This window comes from Camelus dromedarius, chromosome 30 (assembly GCF_036321535.1).
Source record: "Camelus dromedarius isolate mCamDro1 chromosome 30, mCamDro1.pat, whole genome shotgun sequence".
Classification (NCBI taxonomy): Eukaryota; Metazoa; Chordata; class Mammalia; order Artiodactyla; family Camelidae; genus Camelus; species Camelus dromedarius.
Window position 1 is genome coordinate 12378003 of NC_087465.1, and position 13787 is coordinate 12391789.

The 13787-nt window shown below is 36.6% G+C and overlaps 1 protein-coding gene across 1 annotated transcript in view; it reads left to right on the top strand.

The window, feature by feature from the left end:
- The window catches only part of XKR9 (XK related 9), a 238574-nt gene that overhangs the window by 148047 nt on the left and 76740 nt on the right, over nt 1-13787 (top strand). The gene's annotated exons all lie outside the window — the stretch shown is intronic.

The following is a 13787-nucleotide window of genomic DNA, read 5'->3' on the forward strand; positions in this document are numbered from 1 at the left end:
GTGTGGCTTTACAACAGTCATCCTAATTTCTTGATCCTACACCACTAGTGTCAAATTAATGGAAATTCAAAGGAATAAAACATAATGGAGCAGCACTAAGGGCTTTTAACAGACTCTTGTTACAGTTGGAAGAAAATGTGGCCAGAGATGGTGGAGATGAAGTGGGAGAACCATTCTGATTCTTTCTCTTTCTGGCATAACATAAATATGTTAGATTTAGAAGATTTCTCTGTCTTAGAGTCAGGAGCAAGCAGTTAATGTTAGTAAAGAATGAAGACCTTCTGCGAGGAGGGTCATGTATCCTATTCCTCCTTCCTCTTTTAAGGTCTTCTACTCTTCCTTCTGTATTACTGCTTCTTTTCAGAATTGCCTGGGATACTTGTGAAAATTGGAGATTCCTATGCCTAATCCCAGACTGAAATGAATCAGAATCTTTGGTGAGTGGGGCCCGAAATCTTTATTTTGAAAAATCAGACTTGATTTTTTTTTTATCTTTAGAGATTGGAATTTACTGCCCTGCATCCACAGCACAGTCTCTTAATTTCAGTATTTCTGTCATTAATATCTATTAATTATAACAAAACTACCACTCTTGGAACTTGTATAATGAGCTCCATACCGTTCTAAGCAACGTGCTCACCTGATTTTCATGATAAATCTTCATGATGATAATATTACTCTCATCTTGCAGATGAGAAACCAAGAGTCAGAAAGGTTAAATTTCTCAAGGCTACATAAGTAGAATTAATAAAAAAACTGAAGGGGTAAGAAGAGAAGGAAAATTTGATAAACATTAATTTGTAAGTATTTCTGTTATATAAAAAATACATTAGATTTATATATTGCCTGAATTATGTGGGTGTTATAATAACTCTTAACTCCTAAGCCCCTTGTCTCCTTGGGTGTTGTTGGGCTATACTGATAAACTGATATTCTGATGAAATGGAATGCCAGGAAATTCCAAGAGCTTGTGGCAGAAGAAATAGATTTCACGCACTTTTCTTGCCAATACTAACATCCCTCTATGACACTTACCAGGCTTTGGAGACTTGTTTGGTTGGCTAATATTCAAATTTTTGGTTTGAGAAGAAGTTTGGGCACTTCAGGAATAAGATACATAGTTTTGGAAAATATGAACAAAAAACTGTTTGATAATCTGTTTTATTTCAGTAGTATTTGGATCAGTAAATACCATGTTTTATTTTTGTAGAGAAAACAAAACAACTCATAGTCAGAAGACTCACTGGGAATATTGTAATACCCCATCCTTTAGTTTTCCACAGTTCCACTTAAAAGAAAATAATTCCCATTTAATGGAGCAAACAACATAATAAAGTTTCTTGAGGCAACTCTTACAATTACCATGCAAGCTTATAAAACAAGCAAGATGTGTATTCCTTCAACAAATTCGCCTTTCAAATATACAAAAAGAAAGAAAATATTCATGTTTATTACATTTAGACTGAGTGGAAACCAGTTACAACAAATGGTAAAGGAAAAGAGTCCAAGACAATGTAACTCATTTTAATAAATGTCGTTCTCCCTAAATAAAGAGGTCAGTTATTTCACAGATGTTTTATTCTGCAGATGATGAGAACAAATATTTACTTCATTTAATATTTATTTAAATATAGGCTTTTGGTTTCTAAATGTTTTTCTAATTTAAAAATGTTTCAAAATATATTGGAAAAAAAATAGAATTTACCTATCATTCCTCCATTTCTGTTTGGATTTATAAAATAGGAAGCTACAGACCTCTCCCACCATACGTTTTCTCTGCCCAGGGTTAAAAACTATTGGCTGGCCATTTGATGTATATCATCCCTCTTTCCTAGTTTTATACTTTATATACATTTAATACCCTAAATTAGAATATTATTAAATAAATTTATCTAGAATCAGTTTTATTTAAAAATACAGCATGGACATTTTCTAGGTCATTTCATGGAGGACATTTTAAGCTCTTTAACGGCAGTGTATTGTTGTATTGAACTATTCCCCTATTAACGTTTTAATTTTATTTTTGATTTTTTCCCTACTTAATTTTTTCCATTTTTGCTATTGTAAACATTTTTTTCAATGAATAGCTTTATATGCACATTTCAAATTTCAATAGCTATTACCAACCAAATTACTTTCCACAAAATTTGCTTATTTTTCCTATGTATTTGTATTTGTATATTTGTATTTGTATATTTTCCCCACATTTGCTGGCACTGGGTGTTAGCAATGTTTTAAATCACTGAAAATCTGCTGAGGGCAAATTATATTTTATTTTACTTTGTAGTAAAGAACTGGATGATTCTAAACGTTGCTGTATATTTAAATTTTTGTTCTGATATATTTGTAAAAGTTACATGTACTCTATAGAGTCAAGAAAAGTAGATGCTAAGATAGGACTAAATATCACTTAAAATAACTGCCATTCACATCTTGGGTTCCAAGCACCTTTTATTTGCCAGGATGGGTAATTAATTCAAAGTATTTTGAACTTTAACTTCAATTTTTTCTTCTTCTGTAATTAGATATAAGGGAATAAGTAATTCTGCTTGTTTTGAGAAATTCAGGCTGTTTTGTTTTTACCATCTGCACTTTGTTTATTGGGAACAATCTTCATCTTTACTGCTTCATATTACAGATTATATTTTAAATTTTGAAATCTATGTGAAATACCAAAAATTATGATGTTGGACAGTTTCTGTCCAGTGTTATTCCTTTGAGCTTTTTCACTTATGTTCTTATAAATTAAACCTTTTTTTCTTTAAAATAAATTATTGGATCTTGGTGGACAAGAGGCTGAATTGAGATGCTCTTTACTCAATCAAACCTGCAAATACCTCTGCAGGCTTAGACATAAAACCCAGCACGGAAGTAATACTTGTCTCACAATCAGGTCAGAAATGATAACTGAAACCATGGAATCCTTAAGATAAGCTACCTGTGTAATCAGGGGAAATAGCTGAAAAGCCTAATAGAAGGCTTTGTGTTGGAGGACAGTGATTGAAGTTCAAAAGGCTTAGCAGAGGTCAAGTTGGCAATGTCAGGTATTTCCCCAAGTTTACTTCATTCAATTAAGTTGGGACAATCTGCTCCTGTGAAAGACTTAGTGGCTTTCCTTACACGGGGGGCCCAGGCAAAGGGGATGCTTGGTTTCCTCTGTACCAGAAGCGGTGTCTGGGATAATTTTAAAAAAGTCATTGAGTCGATTTTCATGAAGTCTCTGTGGGAAACTTCTGCACAATATAATGGCTGAGTGTGCTTATTAAATACATTTAAAAGAGACAGAAGGTGTAGGTATTTATCTACATGTATAAGCCAACCATTGCAACCTAAATTCTTTTCAAACTTTGGTTGTTTCTGAATGGGATGACCATTTGTGTGTCTGCCACATGAACTGAGCTGGTTTTCTTCCTGTTTAGTCTAAACTACTGTTGATTGCTTTGACCCCTGCCCAGCTGAGGGACAAAATGCCCTGGGTTGAGGGCTTTCTTAAGAGTGCCTGTATTCTCAGCTCAAGGCTGCTTGAGCTAGGTAGACTTCAGGGTAGAAAAGTGCCCTAAATTGCTTCCTTAAAAGTAAGTTTCATATCCTTGATGATTTTGTCTTTTTTCTTGGTGTGTCACTTTTTTTTTTCACTTTTGAAATGTAAAAAATGTCTTCTTTTTTAGCTGAAGTAATTATTTTACAAAAATGAGTGAACTTTGTGGGGGAATAGAAATGGGACATACCCTGACTGCAGCAAATGATCAGATTACAGAGATAAATTGATATATGAGAGGTTCCGGAATACTAGGTAATTACAGCACATACCTTCAGGAAATACACACACACGCACACACACACCCATTCATGTTCCTGCATATGTGTGTGTATGTGACTATATAGATTTTAATTGTGAGAAAGGTTTGGGAGATAAAACCTATTTTTAAGTTGAATATCACTAATGCCATTATCAATGTGTTTACCATTTAAGACACATTTCTGAAAGTCATAATCCTAATAAATTTTCACTAGTCAGATACTGGGCAAAATAAATATGGACAAAAATGATTTCATCCAGTAGTTCCTAAATGTGGCTAATTGTTGGATTCACTTGGGCACACCCAGCCCTCCTAAATCACAATCTTCAAAACTGAGATCCAGCAATCTATAGTTTAACAAGCTCCCCAGATGATTCTCTTAGTCAAGTTTGTGGAGCCTAAAAAGCATCAGTTTAGGATAATGTCATTGTGTTCTAATCAGTTCGATGTTGAAGCAGTTGTACAGTTTACTAAAGAACCATTATGCCTGGTTTTGGTGATGCATGTGAACACTGTATCCAAAACTGCCTCGTTGGAGCTTCCCAGTATAGTCCCCTGACTTAGGCACTGTGAGATCCATTTTATAGGTGAGGGAACTGATATTGTTAAAATAATTAATCATAAAGTTACCAATTAGGAAAACCAGGATTCAGTCCCAAACTTTCTGGCTACATGTCTAGGGCTTCCAGCACATTGACTTCTGGTAGCCTTGAGGCAGAAATCTTTAGAGGCCTTTTCCAGTAAGATCTCTAGTTTAGATCTAGCATTTTGTCATCCCAAATAACTTTTGACAGTGTTACATCAGTTTAGAGTACATTTATTGATTTGCTATATGTCTAACTTTGTGTTGGATGATAGGCTAGGCCTCAGAGGGAAGAGTTTTACCCTCAAAGAGTCTTGTTGGGGAGATAAGATTTACTTGGGACAAGAGTAGGAAGCAGCAGCTTAGAGTGACTAAGTGTACATTGTGGACTTTCAGTGCAATAGCAGTGCAGAGAAAATGATTTTGGGCTAAAATTCTGGGGAAGACTCCAGGAGAAGCAGATTTCAATTGGGTCTTGAAGAGTGGGATTTGGAAGGTTCAGGGGAAGACATTACAAGGATGGGAACAGCAGGAACAAAGGAGTGAGTGCGTGGGTGTGTTTGTGTATTTACTCAAACTCACTGCTTAAGAGAGGACTGCTTTACCTGAGGAGTGGGGAGAGTGTGGGAACAGCATGCAGAAGATGGGGCCTTGGCCCGTCCTTCAAGGTGGCCAGACTCCATAGGGCACTGAGACTGTCGAGTTAAAAGGTGCCTTTTGGAGTCGTCCCCTTTGCTTAGAGGTGTTATTTGTTTTTCTCTCATGTATGCACTCTTGGCCCCCAGAAAATATTTTAACCTAATGCTCCAAAAGCCTCTGTCACTGTCCAGAATCAAATTAAGCACAGCGAATGTGACCATCGCTCTGAGACACACATGGGATTTGGGAGGTTGAAAGACACAAAAGCCTCAGCATAATAGGCAGAGAATCAGCAGGTTCCTGGGATAGGACTAATTTTTCTCTGGCTCTTTAGTAACAGGTGGTATTTATCTAAGCAGACTGCCCTGGGCAGCTGGTTGATGGGTTCTTCCAGCTGGACATCTTCTCCCCATTTAGTCCAACCACACCTGTTTCAGACAGCAAACAAGAGCCTTTCTCATCTTTAGTATCTCCATGCGGGGGGCTGGGGTATAGGTGAACCATTCAGCTTCCAGCTGTAGTGTTTCATGATGTCCGAGGATCCCATCTGGCCTCCTACCAGAAAAAAAGAAAGGTTTTAGGTTTAGAGGTGGGCTTTTTTTTTTTTCCCCCCAGGGAGTGGATTTGTCCTGTTGGGTTGATTTCTTTTGAAAAAGAGATTTCATCATCAATGGCTATCATGTGATCAGATTTATCTCCCATTAAAACATCCTTTCCTTGAAGCATGCACTGACATGACTGTGGCTGTCCCTTCAAGCTTTTATTGTACTGCATTAAGGAATTGTAGAATAATCTCATGAAAGATTAATCACTTCCTGTAAGCATCTTGTATCTGCAGACAGGCAATTACTGAAATATGTCTGAAAGAAAACAACGAAGCACGTTAAAATGTATCGGCCAGGTATTTTTTGGCAGTGTGACTACAAAACTTGCTTGGGTGCCAGCTTTTTTGGAGCCAAAAAGGACTTCTGTGCTGAGTTAATGGATCATAGTTTGTTTTGTACATGAGTAGCAATGTTTTCTTTGTAATGATAGCCAAGACTTTGACACTGCACAGGTATTTCTCTTGAGGCTGTACAAGTGTGTGTTTTCTTATTTATTTCCCTGTCTAAACTGAATGATAAATCAACCATTTGGACTAGATTCAGTCCTGGCAATTTAGAGAACCCTATGTCCCCAAAGCTGAGCCTGCCAGATAGTAGGTTCTCAATAAATATTTGATGACAGACAATCTCTATTTTATAGCTGTCAAGCGGTTTACAACAAAAGAGTATGATTTTAGAGGATGCCATAGCCTCAGTCCTGAAAAATCTCCCTAACCGGTATAGTACTGGGTTAACCACCACCTTAACTCAAAACTTTCTGTTTACCAGCATCTGTGCTAGAGGCTGGAGATAGAAAAAAAAGACATGGTCCTTACTTTTAAGAAGCTGAGATTTCCTGGTGAGGGAAATATTAATACAACATCCACAACAAAAACATTTATGTTTATTGAGCACTTGTGTATTGTAGACATTTAAGCCCTTTGTATATATTAATTCATTGAATCCAGAATGTATTACTAATATTATTCTGTTTTTTAAGATATGTAAACTGAGGCACAGAGAGGTGTACTTTTCTGTAATTTACTCAAAGCTAGTAAGTGATGGAACTGGGATATAAGTAAAAATACAAAGCCTAACACTGACTCTGTGGAGCGCTCTGACGGAGTAAGTACAAAGTGCAGAGAGGAGGCCCCCTCACCGCAGTACAGTGGGGTCAGGGGAGAGTTTCAGGAGCAGTTGATGACCAAGCCTTTTCCTCCTTATCTCTACTTTCTGGCCCTGGGATCTGGGACATCTGTTTCTCCTCAGATCTGGTCCCAGTTCTTTCCATGTCCTTTGCCCATGGCAGGGAGCACTGTGCTCTATGCTGTGACATCTCTCCACTGATGTCTTACAAGTTATTCAACTTCCAGCAGCTCTAATTATGTCCTGCTGTATGTGGCTCTGGAGTCAGACACACTTAGATTTGAATTTTGTCTCTTCCATTTACAAGTTGTGCAATGTTGGTCAAGTTACTTAACTTCATAGAATTACTTTTACTCTTCTCTGTGGTCTGTTTAAAGAATTAATTGAGATAATACGTGTAAGATATCCATCATATAGGCGGTGCTCAATAAATGCTATTTATTTGTCTTGTATGCCCATTTTTTTGCCTGTGTTTCTCCCCACACCTAGCATTGCTCCCCACAAATAGTAGATGAATAATACATGTTTGTTAATTTGATTTTATGGGAGAAGAGAAGTAACTTCTGTCAGTGTTATATTATTAGATCGTCATACACACATCTTCCTAGGATATTTTTCTTTCCCCCTTCCTTCCTCCATCTGCATCTACCTTCCCAGCTTAGTTTAAATCCTACTTGTCTTTCAGGTCTTGGCTTAGATAGAATCCTTTCCAAATACTTTTCCCGTCTGAGTTAGGCCCCCCCTTCTCCCTGCTTCTGTAGCTCCCTGGGTATTAGGGACTAAAAGAGCCAGACAAACTTTATTATTTTTTAAAATTGAAGTGAAATCCATGCAACATAAAATTAACCATGTTAAAGTGTATAATTCAATGGCATTTAGTACCTTTAAAATGTTGTGCAACCACCACCTCTATCTAGGTCTAAAACATTTTTATCAGCTCAAAATAAAACTTTGTAGCCACTAAACATTCATTCCCTATTCCCCCTTCCATTAGCCTTTGGCAACCACCAATCTGCTTTTTGCCTTTATGGATTTACCTGTTCTGGATATTTCCTACAAATAGGATCATACAGCATGTGACCTTCTGTGTCTGGCTTCTTTGACTTAGAATAATACTTTGAGGTTATAGCATGTATCAGTACTTCACTCCTTTCTATGGCTGAGTAATATTCCATCATAGGTACGTAATACATCTTGTTTATTCATTAATCCATTGGTGGACATTTGGGTTACTGTGAATAGTGCTATTATGAACATTTTTGTGCAAGTATTTGTTTGTGTGCTTGTTTTCAGTTTTGGGGATTATATACCTAGGAGTGGGATCGTTGAGTCATATGGTGATTCTATGTTTAACTTTTTGAGCAACCGCCAGCTTTATTATTTTCCAATTTCAAAATGGTGCCCAAGTCAAACCTAAAGACAAGCCCAGAAAGCCCAATGCTGGCAGATCTTGAAGGCTTCGGTTCAGGGAAAAGACATACCAAAAGTGGTAGATATAAATCTATTTTGTAAAAATAATTTTGCTTGTGAGAAAGAAAAACAATATAGACCAATCTGACTATGAGACATTCTAATGAGGGAGAGAGGGAGAGAGTCCTCCCAAGGCCCCTGGGTTAACTCTTAGCAGCTGGGCTGTTTAAGATTTCACTGTTTATCTGGATTCTTCGGGTGTCACTTAAAAGAGCATCAATCCAAGCCTGGTAACTGTAGCACAAAGATCTGCCTACAGCGTGTGGATAACTCAGATTCTGACTTAGCAGATAATGGGTGTGGCAGACACCATGCTGGGTGCTGTAGCAGATGCAATTTGGGGAGGATTTAGATCGAGTTTGTTTTTTGTTAGTTCCTTCAGTAGAGGAAATAATTTAAGTGAAATTGTGATGTTTAGATATAAAAAATTATTAACTGTGCTAGGAAATGCACGGTTATGCCACATCTGTGCTGCAGACAGGTAGAGTCATAGGAAGAAACAAACACCTCATGTGAGGATTATCAGAGAAAATTTCAGTAGAAAAAGGGAATTTAGGCTGTTTTGCAAGATATGTAGGATTTATATCTAGAGAGGAGCAGATGAAGGTTATCTCCAGGGAAGAAATGGACTGAGGCTACTGAGTTTGGCTGCGATTTGGTCCTAAACAGGTTTATTGTTTCAACAAAACTGAAAACATAACACATAGCAGATCACAATCACTCCAGATCAAGTGAATAGTACATCTGAAGAGGGGAATACATTTTCTTATGAAAAAAAGAACTGAAATCTGGGTTGGAAATTGCGGCCACTTCAATCTGATGAAGGGGGTTTACTGCTTAGGAACCCCAAGTGAGGGAACTGAATTTCTTGAAAATTGTCTCTGATTTTAAAACTAGATTTGGAAGTGGTCTTAAAATTTCTACTTTCTTCTTATGTAAGTCTTGGGAGTAATTACAAATGCTATCCCTGCTGAAAGTTAGTGCTCTCTGTCTCTCTGGACCAGAGGTATGAAATGCCCTTTGATTGTCTAATTACAAAACCAGTAGACTCTTTAATTCTATAATTTGGCTACTTTCAGCTCATGACTATTAGGTATTCACTTTGTTTCTCTTGGAGGGGCAAGCTGGAGAACTAAAACTGTATAAGTTGTGGACCGGAAGTAATAATCTATGTATCTGCTGAGAAAGAAGTGATATTTTCTTCCAAAGTCTCTAATTTCCACCTAGATAAGGAACCGGACATCTGGTGCTCTTAAATCATGATTTCTGTCATTGAAAAAGGGTTTTATTTTTTCCACTTGGGTAATGTGCTTATCAAACAGTTATATTTTCATTTATGACTTTGCCTAGTCTCTGTGTAAAGTAAGAAAGTGTCTTAGGCAAGCTCCTGCTGTAACAGTGGGATCAGTCTAGTCCTAGGGTAATAGAGACACAAGATGCTTCCTTGTAGCCTAGAAACACATCACCTTGCATCTAGTTAAAGAGTGATCATAGTTGATAACTATATTTGACTTTTGTGGTTCCCTGGGAACATTTCTATGATCTGCCTGGATAAAATCTGGATTCACATTAGAGTACCTTTACAGCATTATGTTTTACAGGAGCCTTGACATTAATCACTTACTTACCTTCCTTGGCAACCTAAAAACAGCCCAGAGGCAAAGGAGGGAGCAACAGTCCAAGTGGCAGCGCGGGTTGGAAAAATCCTTTAAGGGGGAGTGACTGCCTGTTGCTATGACAGCTGCATTCTATGACATTACAGGCCTTTCCCACTGCAGTTTCATTTAGGAATGCTTCAGAGTGCCAGCTTTGAACATACATAGTCTGAGGTTTAAACCAAGGCCCAATCTTTTTAAACTCCAGTTTTCATATCTGCAAAATGGGGATGAAAGTATTACTGACCTCTCAGAGTTTTCATGTGGATTAAATGAAATAATGTATATGGTGCGTGGAGCAAAGTGCCTGGCACATAATAAGCTCTTAGTCCATGGTGGCTGTTGTTGGAGTTCTAGGATCACATTCTGTGGCCAGCTCATAAGTCTTAGCAACTTTTTCTTTTACATTCCCATTTTAAATGGGAAGTTTCATTTTGCCAGTATGTTCCATACTTTTTTGTAAACATGTGCCTTATTTCAAAGTTTGGAGAGATTTATGTTTCAAAAAAATGGCTTATATAGAGCATATGGGAATTTATAAGATAGCCTAGAAAATGTATGAAAATTGTATTTATATTGGCCAAATTAATACTTGAAGAAAGGAAAGGTTTTCTTTGGCACTGGGTTAAAATTGTCTTTTTCCCCCCTATTTTTATTGAGATGTAATTGACATACAGCACGATATAAGTTTAAGGTGTACAGCATGGATAAAATTTTCAACCACTACTAACTGATAGAGAGTTTAAAAACATTTTTAAGTATTATCTGGATGATTTTGAGTTGTCCCCTCCTTGTCATTAACTCATTCACTTATTCATTTATTAGTGTTTAAGACCTAAAGGGTTCAGGATTGTAATAAATACTCAGTTTTCCAAACGTATGATTTATTAATTGTTGGTCAAATAAAATTTAATAATTAAATGACAAAATCTGGAAATAGACCAAGGCTTTTTGGCTGCCAGATGATCTTCCAAAAACAAAATGGTGAAAAATTAAGAGGAATAAGCTAGGAGTGTATAGATTTCATTTTTCTTAAAATACATTTTGATTCAAAAATTAAGGAAAAACTGGAACAAAATTTTTTGAAGCCAGCTTTTAAAAAACGTAAATGTTTGGCTGAATACAAAGTATTATCAAATTCAAATATTTATATTTTAAACAATGTTGTCAACTGCCAAAAGATTTTTTTGTTTTGTTTTTAATGGCAATGAAAGGTTATAGGCCTTTCTTTACCAAAATCTGCTTTCTTCTTCTCTTTCCCATATGATTAAGAGAAGGGTATATCCCCCCATTTGTGATCTTTTGGCACTTAAAAAACATTCAAGTACTAGTTTTCCCAGAGATTTGAACATTCCTATTCAGTGATTTTGGTGTGTGCATAGATTTTTTAAAAATTGACCTTTATGAGAGTTGGGGAAAGATCAATGTTTACCATATGGAAAGACAACAAAACAAGGTGAATAGATGGTATCATCTGGCTTTCAAAGGAAATTAAACTATTGTGTGAATAAATAAATTGTTTAAAAATATGAAATGAAAACCCCAAAACAGAAACAAAAAATTCTTTGGGGAAAGAAATTCTAAGGAAAGCTGCATTGTTAAAATCCTGGACTGGGAGCTTGGAGATTTGGGCACCATATTTCCAGGTAAAGATTTATGAAAATTTTCAGAGATCAGAAACTACAGAAATGGCACTTTAAAGTCTAATTTTAAAACTTGATAATTTTGTTACTATAGTGAATGCTGTTTTCATATTTTAATTTTTTCTTGTAATAGGAAATTTTTTTAGTAAAGTTATATTCTGGTTAACTTTCTTATTAATTAGTACACATCAGTACTTTTAATAATTCAGGTTTGTATATTTGAGTATTTTCTGTAAAATAATAAATAAAAATGCTTCATAATTGTCTGAACTTCAAATAATTCATAAGGCCAACATGTTTCTATGAGTCTTGTCCAGCGTAAGTTCATCTCCCACATATACATCAGGCAAACTTGTACTTCTCAGAGATTGAGAGAATTATTTCCCACCCTCCCCCCTCCAACTCCAAATAGTTCTATTTCATCTTGGAGAGCTACGCCCAAACCAGATTTTCATCTGAGGAAGGAGCTGTTACAGAAGTGTTAAAGAGAATAAATCCATCTTTATAAGCAGATGCTATAAAACAGTAAACAGTGTAAAATATAATTCTCTAGCCTAAGAGAAAAACAACTGGGTTGTTCTAGAGAACAAAGAACTTTGCCAAACACGGGAAAACTCTGTGAGTCAAAAAAAGAACAAACATAATCTTTTTTAGACTATTAAGAATATAAAATTGTGAGAGGAAAAAGTACCCTGAAGAAAGAGTAAATGAGAGTATGGGATCTTACCCGAGATTCCAGTTCTTCCTCCAGGCAGGGAAACATCACCATAGCTATGGGCCATCTCTACGAAGACCGCTCCTCATGTTTTTCATGGTGTGTGTTCCCCATGAGTCTCAGTTTACATCCTATAGCAGCTGGGGTTGAATGAGGAATTTCCTTTCTCTCAGCAGCAGTTAAGTCTCTGCCTAGGAGCCACCTCTCCATGAAGGGATGACCAGGTAGAGGTAGCAAGGAAGAAAGAATTTGAGGAGAGAAGACGATCAGAATGTTTACTTACCATAAGCTTTAGAAGAAAGGGATTCGGTTGTCCCTTTATATCCCATCCCCCTGGCATACAAGCATATAGACAGAAATTTCTCTGTAAAATTGCTCCCCGGTCCATGTCTTCAGGCAGTCTTATAGTTGAGCCTGTCCTGTAATGAAAGAGGTTCTCTGATACCACAGAAAATAGCAAATGCAGGGCCACCTATGATGGATGCTGTGTTATTAAATCCCGATCTGTTGGGATTCATCATTAGGTGAAACAAACAGAGAAAATATATGCCAGCATGACATTTGATACAAGTTACTTTTTTAAGGAACATTGAATGGTTAAAAAGTGATTTATAGTGATGATTTGGTATAATTTATACCATAATATTTTGTCATTGTTAATTTGCATACATTGAATCTCTCTAACTAAATTATATGTTTATTAGTGATCTTACCATGTTTTATTATGAGTATTTACTTAATGGATAAAGGTTTGTCGTAGATGGTGCATGGGAAGATAATTAATAGCAAGACCTTGGGCATGACTCAGTGTGTGTTTAACGCCTGGAAACACATGACGGCCGGTGGGTACTGACTTGGTCTTATAATGCTGAGTAAAGTCTCATAGAATTACGTTAAATGAGAAATGAAACTTGACACTTCTGGCTTCAAAATTTAATTTTGGAAAAGGGAATCATTGCATCCCCCAAATGGCACATGTCTGCTGACTAAGCAGTGCAAGATGCTGTAACTAAATCCTAAAAGTGAAGGCTGAAAATAGAAATAATTGGAGAAAAGGAAAGAAAATTGTGTTAGTAAATTCAGCAACCACTAATCCCTGTTTTTTGATCAAAGGTGTCTAGACACTACCTAACTCCATTCTAGCTTTTATGACTGCTGCAACGAGTGTGCATTCTTATCTTATTTACAGTGTTAGAGGATGTCTGTATAAACAAACATCTCCTGAACACTTGTCCATTTGTTGGAGTTGCCTGTTCTCTGGACTTATTTAGAAATCTGATTTGGTGTTAACTAGCATTCTTTTGGAAGCTACACCTAGCAGCCCTCGGACTTACTACAACTGAAAAACAGACTTGCTGTTTTGTATTTTGTTATTTCATGCTGTAGTTATAGCCTGTGTAAAAAATTCTCTAGCGCCAGGTAGCACTTTTCCAGTGTGTAGCAGACGCTGCAGACATCTTGCTTCTAGGACTCACATTTGAGAGGAACAATCTTGACCTCCAATATTTTTGTCCTTTTGTCCCCCTATGTCATTTATACTCTTCATATCCTG